This window comes from Macaca nemestrina, chromosome 6 (genome assembly GCF_043159975.1).
Source record: "Macaca nemestrina isolate mMacNem1 chromosome 6, mMacNem.hap1, whole genome shotgun sequence".
NCBI lineage: Eukaryota > Metazoa > Chordata > Mammalia > Primates > Cercopithecidae > Macaca > Macaca nemestrina.
In genome coordinates this window covers 9743072-9761244 of record NC_092130.1, presented here as the reverse complement: position 1 = coordinate 9761244, position 18173 = coordinate 9743072, and the positions used below count along the sequence as shown (strand labels likewise).

General features: G+C 43.7%; 1 protein-coding gene and 1 long non-coding RNA gene across 6 annotated transcripts in view; one reads left to right on the top strand and one right to left on the bottom strand.

The window, feature by feature from the left end:
* The window catches only part of LOC105480851 (uncharacterized), a 92235-nt gene that overhangs the window by 11089 nt on the left and 62973 nt on the right, over positions 1-18173 (bottom strand). The window contains exons 5-6 of one of the 2 annotated variants that reach the window (XR_011624458.1): positions 11530-11589; positions 10502-10634 (exon numbers count right to left, since the gene is read on the bottom strand). The exons of the other annotated variant lie outside the window; for it this stretch is intronic. This is a non-coding gene — a long non-coding RNA (uncharacterized lncRNA). Of the gene's footprint in view, positions 1-10501; positions 10635-11529; positions 11590-18173 lie in introns of those variants that run through there. 2 annotated transcript variants of the gene reach the window in all.
* Positions 1-18173, top strand: part of LOC105480853 (potassium voltage-gated channel interacting protein 1) — a 380729-nt gene that overhangs the window by 311300 nt on the left and 51256 nt on the right. Inside the window, exon 2 of one of the 4 annotated variants that reach the window (XM_011740049.3) lies at positions 5180-5341. The exons of the other annotated variants lie outside the window; for them this stretch is intronic. The gene's annotated coding sequence lies outside the window, so the exon portion shown is untranslated. The remainder of the gene's footprint in view (positions 1-5179; positions 5342-18173) is intronic. 4 annotated transcript variants of the gene reach the window in all.

Sequence of the window (18173 nt, the reverse complement as noted above, 5' to 3'; positions counted from 1 at the left end):
ACCTCCCAAAACAGGCTCAGTTACCCTCTTCAATTATGACTGGCCCCCTCCCTAGCATTTCCCTCTCTGCATTATAATTCCGCCTTGTTCAAGTGCTCATCTTCCCACCGCACTATAAGATCTGGGAGGGTAGAGTCTGGGTCCCATTCATTTCTGTACCCTGAGTATTTAGTAAAGACAGGGTTTCACTGTGTTGACCAGGCTGGTCTCGAACTCCTGAGCTCAGGTAATCCACCCGCCTCGGCCTTCCAAAGTGCTAGGATTACAGGCATGAGCCACCACGCCCGGCCCTCTGCATTCTTTTATTCAAAACTATTTATTGAGATCTACTATTGGCTATATTTTGGGGATGAACAAGGCAGACAAGGCACCGTGTCCTCAAGAGGTTTTCAGTTTAGTGGGGAGCAAAGCAAAAAGACAAACAAACAGTTAAATATAACATCCAGTAGTGATAAACACTTCAAAGAAAACTAAAGCAGGGGCAAGAGAGCATGGGGGAATTGATATTTTAGACAAGGTGGTAAAGGGAGGTCTCTCTACAGAGGTAGCATTTGAGCAGCAGCCCGAGCACTCAGAAGATCCTTGGTAAAATTTAGTTGACTCCTGAACTAACTGAGTGTCTCACTCGGTGAAAGCCTCTAACCCATTTTTCTAGAAGTCTTTCCCTTCAGCTCATTTTGTTCCAAGTCACAGGCATCAGGCTTGGAAGACCTGAGTGGGAGAGTAATTAACCTAATACACAGCACGGGGAATGGAAGCCCGAACCCCCAGAAGCCTTTTCTGCAAAAGGGCCAGGGCTTGGGTAATAAAATGGTGCTTTCATTCTCATTAATGGGGCAATTGATTTAAAGAACAGACCCAGTGGCTTATTGATCAGTGTTAATCATTAGAAAATGCTGAATTAATGAATCTAACTGCCATGAGGCCCCTGTGGGATTTGGGGAAGGCCAGTTAGGTACAATAACCTTGTCCCCTTCCAGTCCAGCAGACAGATTTATTTACAGAAATCTAGATTTTTTTTTCTGGAAAAAAAGTCAAAGAGTCACTGGGGGTTAAACCATTTTTTCAGCTGACCTGAGAGATCATCCCAAGCCTTTGTAATATGCCTGTTTCTCCTGCCATGCTCTGTTCCTATCTAGCTTTTTCAGAACAAACTTTTCATTTTAGAATAGTTTTAAATTATAGTTACAGAAAAACTTCAAAGATAGTAAAAGAGTTCCCAAATCCTGCACACCCGGCAACCCCCGTTGGTAACAGCGTAGGTTAACACTGTCACCACTAATGGACAAATGTTGCAATGTTATTATTTGCTCAAGTCCCTACTTAACTCAGACTTCCTGAGTTTTTACTTGAAGTCCTTTTTCTAGTTCAGGATCCCACATTCCATTTAGTAGGCGTGTCTCCTTAGACTCCTCTTGGCTGTGACCGTTTCTTAGGCGACCCTGTTTTGGTGACCTTGACAATGTTAAGGAGATATTGGGCAGATGTCTGTAGAATGTCCCTCAACTGGGTCTTATCTGAAGCTTTTCTGATGATTGCACTGGGGTTTGGGGAGGAAGAGCACAGAGGTAAAGTGTCATTCACATCACATCATTTGAAGAGCGCATGCTATCAACACAACCTACCACTGCTGATGGTGACCTCGATCACCTGGCTAAGGTCGTGTTTGTCAGATTTCTCTGCTGTGAAATCATTTTCCTCCCTTCCTCTCTTGGCTCTTTGGAAGGAAGTCACTGTGTGCAACTCACACTGAAGGAGTGAAAGTTATAGACCCTCTTTGAGGGTGAACCATCTTCATGAATTATTGGGAATTATTCTGCGTAAGAGATTTGTTTATATTAATATGAGCTCACGGATATTTATGTTGACACTTTGGGTTATAATCCAATCATATTTTACTTCTTTTGCTGCTCAAATTATTCCACCTTTGGCTACTGGGGGCTCTCGCAGTTGGCTCCTATGTCCCTATCATTGAGGGGTTTGGGTTTCGTGTGTGTTTGCGTGTGTGTGTGTGTGTGTGTGCACGCGCGCGCACTTCTTCACTGTTGGCAGCAACAGATGCTTAGGCTCACTTTGAGCATCTCCTGCCCTGGCCCTGGAGCCACTCCAAGGAACCTCCAAGAATGCCTGATTCCTTTTATTACTGGTTCCTACTATAATTTTCATAATGGGCTGTCATTTTGTTTTGTTTTGTTTTCTTTATAATTATAAGGGTAAGTCAGCTCATTGCATAAAATATAGCAAAGATATGAAAGACTGAAAATAAGTATCTCAAATAACTCAAACGGCAAAGAAATCCAGCATTAACATTTTGGGGTACTTTCATCTGGACTTTTTGCTAGTTGCTGGCTCTTAAGAAATCTGTGCTTTCACTCTTGATCTCTGCCAGACCAAGGGACCTGATTCGCCTCTCTGGCCCAGCATCTGTAGTTGCAGCAGCGATTCCATTTGGCCATCCTCAGGTGGTCTGCTCACTGAGCCCCTGCCCACTTCTCCCTCCAGGAGACTGCAGGCCCAAGAGGCCAGGAGCCAGGGTGTGTCCTTCAGCAGACTCTGAGGAAGTGAATACATCATTGTTCTATGACTTCCAACATGATAGTTGGCCTCATTTTCCTCTTCTCTACGAAGTAAATGAGACAATATATACAAAGTGCTCAAAGAAAGGCCTGGTAAGAAACAGGTATCTTAAAAAGTGAAAACCGTCAGCCGGGCGCGGTGGCTCACGCCTGTAATCCCAGCACTTTGGGAGGCCAAGGCAGGTGGATTGTGAGTTCAGGAGTTCAAGACCTGCCTGACCAACACGGAGAAACCTCGTCTCTATTAAAAACACAAAATAAGCTGGGTGTGGTGACAGGTGCCTGTAATCCCTGCTACTCAGGAGGCTGAGGCAGGAGAATCGCTTGAACCCAGGAGGCAGAGGTTGTGGTGAGCCGAGATCATGCCATTGCTCTCCGGCCTGGGCAACAAGAGTGAAACTCTGTCTCAAAAAAAAAGTAAAAACTGTCATTATTATAACCGTAATTACTATTAGCAATCCAAAGATACCCATATCTAATGATAGAAGTTCAGGCATAGTGTGGTAGACAGGTCCCTGGGAGGCATGAATTTCCACAAGCAAACTGCCTTCTCCATGGAGACCTAATGAAATTCATCTAGTCCTTCTTGAGAATTTGACTGAGTTGGGAACTGTGTCTCTACCAGACCAGCAAATGGAAGAGAAGCTTCCTGGGGCTCTAGCTGAAAAGAGTATGTGCCGAGGGGCAGTACTGCATTGTGGTTGAGAACATGGGCTCTAGAGCCAGGCTGCTCAGGTTCAAAGCCCAGCTTCGTCACTTATATGCTGGCAGCAGTCTGAGTTATTTTAACCTCACTAGGCACAATGTAAGGACAACAATATTGAATATCCCATAAAGTTGCTGGGAATGCCAAATAAGTTCACAAATGGAAGAACTTGACACAGTACCTAGCCCAGACAAGCAGCCAATTAATATTACTCGAGTTACTGTTTTTATTACTTCATCATTCAGGACTCTTTAGGTTGCAAGTACCAGGAAAGCCAACCCAGAATCACTTAAACAAAAGGGAATTTATTGGCTCATGTAACTGAACTTCAACATTTTACAGAATCTTATTGGCTCCAATGGGCTCATATGTCCATCCCCAAACCAATCACAGTGACTGAGGGATTATCCAAGGATCACACTGGCCACTGATTCACAGGTTTTATCCCTACAGGAAATCACAGGTAGTAGATGTGGGGCTGCAGAAATGCAATATGCACTTTTCCTTGAAACTGCGTCCCTTTTCCCTGAGGATGAAGCTTGAAAGGAGAACTCTCTAAGAGGTTAAGTATTGAGCTGATGTGCAAGTCACAGGCAGAAAGAGTAGCTGTGCAGCCAGGCTCCTGGCCAGGGAGGGCAGGTAAGGAGGGGAGGCAAAGTTTGGTAAACAGGGAGCTAATCTATGGGCAAGAATCATTTTCTTCAGCATCCCGACCTCTCCTAAAAGGTTCTCCACCGGTCCCTGCTAGGACAAAGGAATTACCACCAGACTAGAGTCAGGAGTCCTGGGCTGGTTCTGCTGTATGACACAGGACAGGTGGCTTGCCTGGTCTGGGCCACAGCCTCCTCCCCTGTCGATGAGCAGGTTGGTTGTTCCAGCACCATGTCAGCCCTAGAAATCTCTAAATTATTGACCAGATCAGTAATTTCTCTCTTGCATTTACTTTTCCTTCAAATAAAGAGATTGGCATACAGGGGAGGAACCCAGTGCAGCTGTCATGGTTGGCTCAGGTTCCAGAACTCAGAAACCAGACAAGAGTTGGGAACCCATGATGTGGGAGGAGAGGTGTGCCACTCGTTACTAATGCCTAATCTGTTTGAGACACTAATGTTTCAGTATTATCCACAGATTCTGATGCCAGGAAGTCCAGATGACTGGGGTCAGTCATTCGCATGCTTTCTGGAGGTGGTTCCCAGGCGCAGGCTATCTGCAGTCTGGCTGGATGGGCCCTGTACCATGCTTGCTTCTGGGAAGCTGGTTTTGGGGTTGCCATAATCTCTGAAAGAATCACTAGGCCACCCTCTGGGTGGGTCCTTCTGTAGGAATTATGGATAAAATTGTTCCACTAGTCTTACCTTCTTGGGGAACCCTTCCTGGATTCCCAGGCTGGGCTGGTTGTCCCTGCATCCTAGCCCCACAGCCCTCCTGCTTCTCTTTCTCATCACAGTCTTGTCATCTCTACCGATTGTTGGCCCGCTTCACCAAACATGTGAATAAAGGGACTGGGGTCTCTCTAGCCCCTAGCATAGATCTGACACATAGTGGGCGATCTCGAATGAATGAATGAATGAATGAATGAATGAACGAATGAATACATTTAGATAATTCAGATTACTCTTTCTAGCTCAGCAGTGTAAAGCAGGAAAACATGCCATGAATATGATTTAGGGCAAGGTTTCAAACCTCTCTGGACCTCAGTTTCACCTCTTGTAAAATAGATAGAATAATTTGTCCTTACTTCATGAGACTCTTTTGAAGATTAAATGAGATAATGCATACACTACTACTCACTATCCTTACTTGAATATTCCTAGGTCCTTGGTGCTACATTAGGTTACAAAGAATGCATTTAAAGTAATAGAGTGATATTTAATAAATATTCATTTTCTTTCCCCAGAACTACCTTAAATTAATTTGTTGAAAGGATGGATGGATGGTGGATGGATTGAAGTATCGGGCTTCCAGCAGCAGGGGATGGAGTGAGTGTGTGGATACCGCTGGCTCAGCAGAAGCTTATACCATTTTAGAGTAACTATCTTGGACTTCGGAGAGTTCCTGGGTATGAAGGTTTGGCTTTAATTAAAGTCTCAGCACAGTGTTAAATGCCATTTTATTTTAGGTCATAATTAACACTAATGAGATGAGTGGATCACAGACAGCACACATTTTGAGAAAGTGAAAAACAACATCCGAGCTTGGTGGTTTCCATTTTCGCTTTCCCCCCTCCCATGCTCTGTTCAATTAAAAGTTTTGAGAAAATATTACAACCATACTCCTTGTCTTTGTGGTAATGAAGCATATTAATTTCAATGTGATGAATACAATATTCCACTGACTTTTTTATTCCCTTATCTACAAAAGTTTAAAATAATGGACCAATTAAATCAGGAGAGAAGAATGCAGGGTTTGCCTGGGGCTCCAATTCAGCAACCAGAGAACTGAAAGAACAAAATTTTTTGACAGAGTCTGGGCCAGACTTCATCCCTTACCTATAGCCGACAAACACTAAGTCAAATTGGGCAGATGTGGACCAGCACAGAACACATACTATATTGAGGATCAAAAGGCCAGGTTCTAGACCATCCTCTAATTTCTCAGTGAATATTTGTTGGATGAATGCATGGATGGATGGATGAATAGATGGATGGATGGGCAGATGGACGAAGGGAGAGATGGATGAATGAATTGTTGGATGAAATTGAACGATGAAGTAGATGACCTCCCATGGTCTGATTCTTCCTAAGGTAGCAAATTAAGCCTAGGATGGGCTGATCTAACCCTTCCAAGGACTTAGAAGTTAGGGCAAGAACTTACAGGTAAGGGTTCAGTTCTCTGACCTCACTCCCCTAGAGGCATAAACTGTAAATTATAGAATTGGCCTGAGCTCAGTTTCCCTGGGAGCTCTGCTCTAAAGCAGAGCCCCTTCTCCCTGCACCAGTTTGGTTAACCCAGGTAAGGCTGAGCCTCCCCCAGCAGGAGCTTCTGCTTTGGGAGAGAACATCCTGGGCCAGGCATGGTGGCTTATGCCTGTAATCCCAGCACTTTGGGAGGCCAAAGTGGTGGATCGCCTAAGCTCAGGAGTTCGAGACCACCCTGGGCAACATGGTGAAACCCCTTCTCTACTAAAATACAAAAATGCAGCACACCTATAATCCCAGATACTAGGGAAGCTAAGGCAGGAGAATCGCTTGAGCCTGGGAGGTAGAGGTTGCAGTGAGCTGAGATCACGCCATTGCACTCCAGCCCGGGCGACAGAGTGAGACTCTGTCCCAAAAAATTTAAAAAAATTCAAAAAAGAAGGGGACATCTGGAGCAGGCCTGTGAACCTGACACATGGTCCAGGTATCTCCCTGAGGACCTCTGGAGGTCTCCCCACCTCCCTGTGGTCCTTTAGGCATTAACACCGCCTTGACACTGTGTCTTCTGAGGCAGTCTGGAAGTTCATACCCCACAATCTCTGTGTACCTTTTCCCCCATTCTGTTCTCTCCATTGCAGATGGTTTAAAACACACACACATACACACTCAAAATGTTGTTCCTTTGCTTAAAACCCACTGTGGCCAGGCTAGACAAATCCTTAACACAGTCTACAATATTCTTCATGGCCTGGCCCCTGGGTGTCTCCCAACCTGATCTGTCACACACCACCTCCACCCTCGCCTGTTCCCCAGTCCTTGTACTGACCTTTGGTTCATTCCTACACACCTCTTCAGCACTTAGGCCCCCACAGCCCTCAGAACCTTTACACTTGCTGTCTCTTTTGCTTTAAATGTTCTTGCCCCACCTACCACCTAGTTAATGGCTATTCCTCTTCAGCTCTTAGCTAAAGCATCACTTCCTCAAGGAGGGCAGCCCTGATGAAACTCGCCATACAAACTCCAGCCTGGGTTGGGCCTTATCTTTATGCTGTCATGGCCCTGAGTATTTTTCCTTTATGGCACTAATCACGGCTTATATGATACACTTATGCTATTATTTGAGTTATGTCTGTCTCCCCCATTACAAGATCCATTTATTTTTAATCATTGTGTCCCTAGTGCTTAGCACAGAGCCTGGCTCATAATAGATGCTTAATAAATGTTTGCTGAATAAATGAATGAGTGAATGAACAAATGCCTCATTCAAGAGCTTTGGCTCTTCCTGCACTACTACACTACTTCTATTTTTGATCTCTTAATTCTCAAAGCACTTTCTTTGTGCTGGGCCTATGCTGGGAGCTTCGACAGTAAAGCTTAGACAGTAAACTACAGTTGCTCTCAAGCAGTTCACAATATAACAAAAAAGAGACACAAATACACAGTGACAATACAGTGTGCTGAGTGCTACAATAGATGGAGGAGTGCAGTTTTATGGATGTGGTGAAGAAATCCTTCTATTCCTCACTGGAAGCTTCACTAAGGAGATATTCCCTAAGCTGCTTCTGGAAGGAAAAGGTATTGGCCAAGAAAATAAGGGTGGAGGCAGGACTTCAGGTGAGAGGACCAGCATATGCAAAGGCTCAGAGGGCAGAGCCTGGCACTGGAAACAAAATACAAGTCACTTCGAGGACTGAGTCCTGGATGAGGACATGGGGCTATGAGAGATGAGGCTGGGGAGGGAGGCAGGGGCCAGATCACAGAGGTCTTTCAATGACAGCAACATATGGCAGCTGCAGAGACAGCATGGAAGGGACTAGCGTGGTGAGACCTGTGATTTGGAGAACTCCCTCTCTAAGGGGTTCAGAAAAGAGGTGTCCATATTTCAAGTGAAGGACTTCCTCCCCTGGAGAAACCGAGGTTCTGCTCCAGGGCTGTCCATCAAATTCCTTCCCAGAATCCAAATGCTTCCAAAGGATGCTCAGTGTGGCTGACCTTGCTTATTCATTGTGGGGAGAATTAATTTCAGGGTGGGGAATTTTAAAAAAATACAAGATTAAGCAGTGTAATCAGCTGCTGCTGAGAGTTGCAAATGCAATAAATAATAATAGCACTGAGAGCTGTTTTTAATAACTCACCAGTGTAATTTAGCCTCGGCTTCTTGGAGCATATTTAAAATATGTCATAGTGTGTCTAATGGCAAATGCCTCATTGCCAGCCTCTGAAGACAAATGTCTTCCCAGGAGGGAGGGGGGCAGAAAATAGAGGAGAAATTGGAGGATTTGATTGCAAACAGGGTGTAGGAAGGCAAGCATTGTTCATTCTGACACCACTAATTCAAAATCTGTGATCTTTGCCTAGGCAATAGGTTTTAGTTGGTTTGTCTTCAAGGGTGAAGCAGATGGATAGTAATAATATGGCAAAGGGGATATTTATAATTTGTAAGAGAAGAGGTTGTTTTCAGAATCTGTAGAATCGCCATTTTCATGCAGTCCACATTCTAATTACAGATCATCCCAGACTATCTGTTATAGCAGGTCCCCAGGCAACTGATATCTTGACAACATTTGTTTTACTTAGTTGAGTTACTAAATATTCATGATACCATGAAAATGTGTTATTTAAAAGTGTTTGATGAATTCCCAGTTTTAGTAATTCATACATGCTGTCCCCACCCAACCCCGCTTAGTCTAAACTGGTGGGATGGGGCTGGGAGTCCTCCCCTCTTGGGTACACAACTTGACACAGTTAAAGTGAGATGAACTTTGGAGTCAGACAGACCCGAGTTCAAATTCTAGTTCTACCACTTACTAGCTGTGACCTTTTGCAATTTAAACTCTGAGGCTCTATTCCCGATCTCTTAAGTGAGAGTGGTGATGCTGATGACCATGACAGCTAATATTTATGGATGGCCTATCGCGTTATCTCTATCACAACGATACAGTGACTTAGGTCTACCATGGTTCCTGTTTCACAGATGAGGAAACTTGAAACTTAGCAAGCTCAAGTAAGTTTCCTGAGGCACAGGGCTAGTGAATTACCACTCTGGGACCTAACGTCTGTTCTGGCTGGCTTCAAAGCCCATGCTATTAAGTGGGCTCTGATACTATCTTGTACAGTTGGGGGAAGATATGAGAAGATATGTGTAAAGTATAGTTCCTGGTATGTAATTAAGACTTTGTAAATATCTCTTATATGGAAGGACTGAATTTATCTTCCTTGGCTGTGTCCTTGCAGGGAGATATTACATCTATGTCACTCTCAAAGCTTTGTTAATGTCCTTGTCACTCTATACCCTTGTCCAAGTTACTCCACCCTCTTCAAAGCCTCAGGTTTTTAATCTGTAAAATGGCGATGTGGGGGTGGTGAGTGAGAGCTCTTACACATACTGCTAGGTTGGGGGTAAATTAGTAAAACAACTTTGGGAAACAATTTGGCAATCCTTAGTAAAAGGTGCATAGATCCTGTGACACAGCAGTTCTATTCCTGGGATAAACGCTAAAGCAGGTTGTCTCCACCTCTGCACTACTGACATCTTGGGACAGATATTTCATTGTGATGGGGGATGTTCTGGGCATTATACGGGATTTAGCAGCATACCTGGCAATTTATTCCCAAGAAGAAAGCAATGAGGAAGGAAGGAAGGAAGGAAGGAAGGAAGGAAGGAAGGAAGGAAGGAAGGAAGGAAGGAAGGAAGGAAAGAAGGAAGGAAGGAGGGAAGGAAAGAAGGAAGGAAGGAAGAAAAGGAAGGAAGGAAGGAAGAAAATAAGGAAGGAGGGAAGGAAGGAAGGAAGGAAAGAAGGAAGGAGGGAAGGAAGGAAGGAAGGGAATGAGGGAAGGAAGGAAGGAAGGAAGGAAGGAAGGAAGGAAGGAAGGAAGGAAGGAAGGAAGGGAGGGAGGGAGGGAACTATTTAATAGTTAAGTTACATCCACAGGTTTGATTATAAATGTGTGTATTGAATTGGAATTTCTGTTGAAATTCTGATCCCTTCTAGACAAAGAAGGTAAAAATTGAAACATGTTAATGGATATCTAAATATCATTACTCACTGGTTTTATTTGCAAATGGCTTTCCATTGACAACAGTTACATTTTGTTCAAAGTAAAAAATGACTGGTGCTGACAATCCACAGGAACATGGTGCAGTCATTAATGAATGTTCTCATTATTCCTCCCTGCTGGGAGGCATCGACCCCTGTTCTCCAGCCTGTTTTAAGCAGAGACCTACATCTCCACCTGTCAGCTTGGAACCCTAGTATGGGATGTTGATGAGATGGAGAATGAAGAATGGACCCTGCAGGCTGAAATTTTGGGAGAGTAGGTTCTGAAATTTATCCCAAAGGTCACGGAATCCTGGAAGCAGGGTTCGAGATCCTCCCAAAATTCATCTCCCAGAACGCTTGGAGTGATTGTTCCGAGGGTTTCTAAAATGCCAGGGGAAAACCAGGAAGCTTCTCTCCAGTTGTCTTTCCTCCTTCCTCCCCAGTCTCCACGGAGCTGACAATAAAATCAAATAAGCAGACCTGACTTTGAGAATTAACTCCTGAGGGACAGAGACCCTGGGGATAGAGAGCCAGCCCTGCTGGATTCCACAAGGTGCTGCTTAAAGCATGACACCTCTTCCCAATGATAGATTCTGAAAGAAGGCCTGAGAGCTAGATGCGCTGAGGGTTGTTGTTTTTTTTTTTAACCTTCCAGCATCTGTCTAAAATTGCTCTGGGCTGGGTACAGTGGCTTCCACCTGTAATCCCAACACTTTGGGAGCTGAGGCAGGAGGATCGCTTGAGCCCAGGAGTTCTAGACCAGCCTGGGCAATATAGTGAGACCTCTATGTCTAGAATTTTTTAATTAGCTGGACTTGCTGCCTGTGCCTATACTTGGGGGGCTGAGGTGGGGGCATCACTTGAGCCCAGGGTGCTGAGGCTGCAGTGAACCATGATTACACCATTGAACTCCAGCCTGGGCAACAGAGTGAGACCCTGTCTCAATATATATGTATATATATGGCCGGGTGCAGTGGTTCACGCCTGTAATCCTGGCACTTTGGGAGGCCAAGGCGGGTGGGTCATGAGGTCAGGAGTTCGAGACCATCCAGGCCAACATGGTGAAACCCCGTCTCTACTAAAAAATATAAAAATATTAGCTGGGCATGGTGACGCGCACCTGTAGTCCCAGCTACTCAGGAGGCTGAGACAGGGCAATCACTTGAACTTGGGAGGCGGAGGTTGCAGTGAGCTGAGATCGCACCACTGCACTCCAGCCTGGCAACAGAGCAACACCCCGTCTCTAAAATAAAATAAAATTGCTCTGTAAGTTGACACCACTAAAAATATCATTAGTGGTTATAATAATTAAGATAAAGGAGAAAACTGTGCAGAGCCCAGCACAGTACCCGCTCCATGGAAAATCCTGATGACATTTAGCTTCCCTCTCTTTGCCCCCATTTTCTTACCTGTAAAACAGGAATAATGCTGTATCCTAATTCAAAAGTTGATTATGGAGAGTGGCATAGTATTTTTTCAACAAATATTTATTGAGAAACTGCAACATGCAAACAGATGTAAAAGATTAAACAAAACTTTGCAAATTGAAAATCCTAAAGGACATTTCAGACTTTGTGAACTTCCTAATAGGTAAGACTTTTTATCTATCTGCAGTGTCCAACAGGCGCAAGAGTTTGGGTGGACTGTGAATATCTAAGAAAAGAGAGAGGAAAGGAGGGAGGAAGAGGAAAGAAGGAAGGGAGGAAGAAGGGAGGGAGGGAGCCAGGGAGGCGGGGGGAGGGAGAGAAGGGGGAGGAAGGGAGGGAAGGAAGGGAGGAAAGGAAAGGAAAGGAAAGGAAAGGAAAGGAAAGGAAAGGAAAGGAAAGGAAAGGAAAGGAAAGGAAAGGAAAGGAAAGGAAAGGAAAAGATTACAGGTGGGAGGGAGGGAGGAAGAGAGATATCATTATTATTGTGCAATTGTTATCTTTATATAATTTAAACAAACCCATCCTGTGCCTACAAAAGGGCACCAAGATAAAGGCTAAGATAAAGAACACACGAATCATTTTCCCATTTTGGTCAGTGATGGGAATGGTAATGATTTTCTCTCTGAACCATAACCATCTTGCGGTTAAATAATTGCTTTCTGATAGAATCAGGAGCTCTGAGATGGTGCTCTGAGGAGTTCTTTCATCTCTTTTGCACCTTTTAAAGAAAAGAAAAATTCAAGTGCAATTATTGGCATTATTTTAATACCAACTGCAGCAGAACATTCTGGAAAATGAGGCCCCTATCAAATTAGTTTGTCCAAATGAGGTTTAGACAGTACCTTATGAGGAGAACCAGTCAGAAAGCCCCCGTGGCCGCAGCAAGCCCTGTTGAGTCAAGGGCACATGGATGTCGTACTGCACATGTGTTTTCAGATAACTAAGTGAACTGCTCCGATCTTGTGGGACATTGCACCACGGGGCCTCTCCATTTACTTCAGGTTACACAGCAACAAGCAAGCTGAGAGCAGCAGAAGTAGCTAGCTAAAATTGCATTTGATTTTGTGACTGCTAGAGGCTGATACTCAAGTGAAGTTTAAGCAAAAGCAAATCATACTCAGCTGAAAACATTTACCTGGAAGAAAGATTTGTGGCTGGAGAATTGAAGTTCATGCACCCAGCAATTTCCAGAGGAAGTCTGATTCCCCTACCTGAAATAATACTCCTTCCTCTCCCCAGATCCAGATCTCCAGACTGTACCTACTCAATAATGTGACTTGTCCGTAGGGCCCAGCTGATCATTATTGCCTCGAGCTTATGGTTAATAATAATAGTAATAATTATACTAATATCATTATTCTTTCTACACATAATTACTAATTCATCTTAATCTCACAACTCTATGAAGTACACACTGTGAATATCTCTGTTTTAGAGGTGAGAAAACTTAAGCCCAGGGAAGTTAAGTAACTCACCATAGTCACAGAGCTAAGTAGGAGGCAGAGTTAACAGTCAATATAGGCTTCTGACCCAGAGAGTGTGCTCTGGACGTCTGTGCCACACTGCCATTCACTGGGTATCAGGGACTGTGCTGAGCAGTTTATGGCATCATCTCATTTTGTTATTGTAACAACTCTGTGCTATGGATATCAATATTATCCCCAGGTAAGGAAACTGGCTCCAAAAGCTTGAGTGACTTATAGTGGTCACACATCTAGTAAGTGGTAGAGCTAAAATTCAAACCCAGAGCTAAAATTGTTTGTCAAAAACTTGGCATTTGTGAGTGTGACCATCTTGGTTTCCAAGACCCCGGGAGACCTTGCAGACCACGGCCAGTATTCATTTGCCAAGATGCAAGGACCTAAATTGGAATCCAGTCTTTTATGATGTCTGGATCATACCAAACGTCAGGTATCTGGTCCATGAGGTCAGCTAATCCTCCCCGATCCCACGCCCCACACCCCCAACACACGTCATCCTCACCCAGAGAAACCTTTTCACAAATCATCAAACCTTTGTTTCTTTAAGGCAAATGGACCTGAGGGGGAAAAAAATGCCTGTCAGTATTGATAAGGAATTGAAGAGGACCAACAATGTGAAGATTCTTGGCCAAAAAAAAAAAAAATAGTAATTTGGGACAAATTTAGTAAGAGAAATATCAAAATCTATGCAGGCTCACATCTCCAATACAAACATATTCACCTTACACTCTATATGGAAATAGTAAAAAGCAATTTGTGAAGTAGATTCCATGAGTGCTCCAATTAGGGCAAACATTTCCCATCAAATGAAGGATGGAACGTCAATAAAGATTTCAAAGCTGGTTACATGTAGAGAGATTTGTGCAAACCTTGTGGCTCTGATGGAATTAGGATGTGAGAAGAATGCAGGTTTTCTTTTCTTTCTTTCTTTCTTTTTTTTTTTTTTTTTTTTTTTTGACATGGAGTCTCGCTCTGTCACCCAGGCTGGAGTGCAGTGGCGGGATCTTGGCTCACTGCAAGCTCTGAGAAGGTAGGTTTTCTAATAAACAATTCATGTATCTTTCACAAATGCCAAATCACAGACTCAGCTTGGGACATATGAGGACAGCACAGACTTTGGAGGCAGGTAGACTTTGGGTTGTTACTCAGACACCCACTACTATGAGACCTGGATTTCCTTCTGACATTATTGGGAATAAGAAGTGGCACCTCACCAATTCTAGGAAATAGTAGGTAAGTCTTTCTGGTTGCCACCGAGGTGGCTCACCTGAGACACAGGTGCTCCTAAAGTTCAAGACTGGGAGACAATCAGAAGGGGAATTGTCTGTGAAGTCAGAATTCTTGGAAGAATTTAAGTCTTTACACAGTAACAGCAAAGCAGAAAATGGGAACCACTATTCCTCCTTCTTGTATCATTCTTTCCCAGAAATACCAGAAAGCAGTAAGGCATTAAGTCTAATTCCTGGCACCTGACCTTATAGCTAACAGATGCTCAGTATTACCTGTTGATGGGACCTCACTGGCAATGTTTTGTATGCAGTACAAAAGGGCAATAGATGAAAATTTGGGACGAGAGCCCAGGAAAATGGCTGAGAGGAGAGCTTCTGCCTAGCTTATGCATGAGCTTGCAAAAAGGGAGAATACACAGGAGGGAAGATCAAGAACAGCATGAGTTTTATAAGGCAGAGAGTTGTTGTAAAGGAAGCAGTAGGGAGAGGGGAAGGAGTAAGTAGAAACCTAGAAGAGATACAGCTAAGAGAAGCCAAGAGAACAAAGTATTGACTTATCAGAAACATAGAAATCTTCCTGCTTCTAATTTAGTTCCGCATATCTGGATATGTGAATGCCAAAAATTATTACACTTGCTAGGGGTCCAGAGGAGAGGAAACAAAGTAAGTCAGGAAAACCTCTGGGCAGGTGAATTTCTCAGGTTTTCTTCGGGGCAGATGGGATCTGGAATGGTAGCGTGGCATCCTGATAATTCAGAGACAGTGGGGAGGGTGAAGAAACACTGATTTGTAGCATTTGCTAATTTCCGTGGTGGCAACACCCTACCATGGCTGATTTCAAGCTAACAAAGATTTAACAACTGCCTTGCTGATTTCCTGAAAATTTAACAATTAGCTTTCACAAGCTGCAGCAGGCTGACCCCAGGGCATCACTGCCTACACATCAATGAGAATGAAGATTGACACAAAGAACAGAGCTGAGAGACACAGAGCAGGGAAGACAAGATTTTCCCGAGTCTCAATCCAATATGTAGACTATGTCTCCCTTTTCCCAAAGAAGGAAGGGGAGGAGAGGCCAGCATTCACATTTAGTTATTGTTGTTTTGAATCCATTACGCACATGCATAGGAGAAAATTTCAGCAACAGTCACCCTCTGAACGCAGTTCCTCAGTTCTCTCCAGAGGCAACTAAAATGCTCAATTATTAGTGTATTCTTTTGGAAATATTTTATGGATACGACAGTGTGTGTGTGTGTGCGTGTGTGTGTGTGTGTGTGTTCCTTTCCAATATTAAAATGGTAACATTAACATTGGTAATAGTGCTACTAAACAACTTAGGTGTTTTTTTTTTTTTCATTTAATAGTATATTTTTAGTATCTTTCCAGGGAAAGATACATGGATGTGCCATATTATTTTTAATGGCTTATATGGTACTCCTTTTATATATGCACTATAATTTATGGAACCAGTTTTCTCACTGATGAGCATGTAAGTTCTTTCAGTCTTTTACTGTTATAAACGAATGATGCAATGAATATCTGTGTACATATATATTTGTGCACATATGTAGGTATCCTTACAAGTGGAATTTCTGAATAAACGGATATATACAATTGATTTATGAATTTACCTTCCTGCCAATGATTCAAAAGAGTGTCTTTGCTCCACAGTGTTGCCAATATAATGTATTCTCAAAATCTGACACCAGCATTTGTGAAGTGCCTACTTTGTTTCCACACTTTACACAAGTTCTCTTATTTGTGGTAAGTTTATTTAAGAAGAGGAAACTGGGCCTCACGGAGATCCAGGAACTTGCCCAAGGACGGGTCTCTGTGACTCTGAGAGTGCAATCTTCCCTTTTCCCCACGTCAAGCGCCTTTCCCCCAAGGCTCACTGCTGACAATCCAGTGTAGGAAGAAGGGAAAGTTCCCCCATAGAGCCCAAAAGTTTAGGGCATGCCGACAGCACCACTCTTTTTCTTCCTCATTCTTTCTTTCATTTCCAGAACATTTGCTCACTCAGTGCTGCCCAGTGATGACTTAGCCAGCCTGACTACCCATCTAATAATTTCTGATACTAATATAAAACCTCCCCAAAGACAAATATAATTGTAGACGCACTCCAGTTTACCATAGCTTTCCTGGTGGTACAGTTTCCAGGGACAGTTCACTGTGTCAAAGCAGGGACCACATATGTTCCAGATCAGCTTGTCAGGTTTTTCACTGGCAAATTGTTGTCCCTTTGAAAAAGTATCTTTCATCTCTCCATCTATCTGTGATCTAAAGCAGTGGGGCTCTTTCTGTATGTCTTTGAAATGGTCTACACTGACACACGTTTTCTCTGAGCTGCCAAGAGAATATGCCGTGAGACGTTGCCGTGATGGTTACAGTCAGCTAGCAGATTAGGGACTGGTTAAACCGTTGGAGAAATTGCCTTGGGAAAAGAGGAAATAAAAGCAAATATTACTATGAAACATAGAGATTACCAGCTAGGAGGAGGAGAGAGGTGGAGGGAGGAGGAGGAGTGGAAGGAAGGGAGGGAGGGAGAAAGAGGAAGGGAGACTGGTGGAAAAGAAACCGAGCACTTTAGGAGAACAGCGGGAAGGGAGGCTTGGAAGCCTGGTTTTCCGGCTTTGAATGACCGCCTAGCGCTTGCCGGTGCGCCAGGGTGCTGTGAGGATGTGGGCAGAGGGCGAGTCCGAAGGACTCCAGACACTGGGAATAGTGGTGGTCGTGTGCTCCTCCCTGAAACTTTTGCACTACCTCGGGCTGATTGACTTGTCAGACGGTAAGCGAACCCTGGAGTTTCCCCGTTTTCTGTGAATGCTTTTTTCCGGCTTCGGTTGCTGTGAGAGTCGTTTCGAAAATGCACGGAAATGAGGGCGGAGACCCGAGAGATTTGAAAAAGCCGGGCTGAAACAGCGTGGTATTGGTCCCCGCCTCCCCCGTCGAGCCCCAGTGCTGCGCTGTCCGTCGTGCTGAAATGTGGCGCGCCAGGGGAGTGCGGGAGTCAGGGACTTAGGGTCTCCTGCTCCGGCCCTATGCGCATGTGAGTCTTGATGGATCATTAGCTATGGGTGAGGCCAGCACAACACATCACAATTCTCTCTGAAGCTGTCTGGTGACTATGTATATTGTGATGGAAGCCAATGACTTTTAAAAGCCATTATGTTGATGAACTTTTTAAAAGAAGTTTAGGAGATTATATGGAGGTAAAAACCTTGTAAAATGCTAATCACAGTGTCTGACAATTAGAACACATTTAATAAATGTCGGTTTCTTTCCTCAACCCTTATAAGAACCCTTATTCCAAAGCCACCTCCTCAGCTCTGACTTCAGCTCCCTTTCTTAGTGAGAATGGGGTTATAAATCCAGGTTAACCCGATTGTTTAGGATTAGAAAGTGATTTGGTTTCCAACGGTGAAGGAGCTCAAGAAACAAAGAGTTTTATTTTTCCTTCTTATGAGATACTGTTCCAAATAGAACACAGTTTGTCTAGATGATTTTTGTCACATAAAATTAGGCTCCAGGAAAGATTCCAAATTTCATGAGCAATTAATTGGGCTCATAAAACAAGATCAAACTCCAGTAGTGTATATTCAAAGTATGTATAATGTGTATTCAATGTATGTTCTTCCACCACTGCATGGTGTAGACAGAATTTTTCTTCCAAGGGGTACTACATGACAAAACCGTACATAATAATGAAATGCATTTGTAGACAAAGGACTAGCTAAAATACCAGCTGAAAGTGGGAAGACCAGAAACTGAAGTGTGAGATGAGGTAAGCCCTGGGGTAAGAGTCAGGAAATCCACTTCCTATCTGTAATCTGTCTCGGTTTAATGTTGGTCAAGT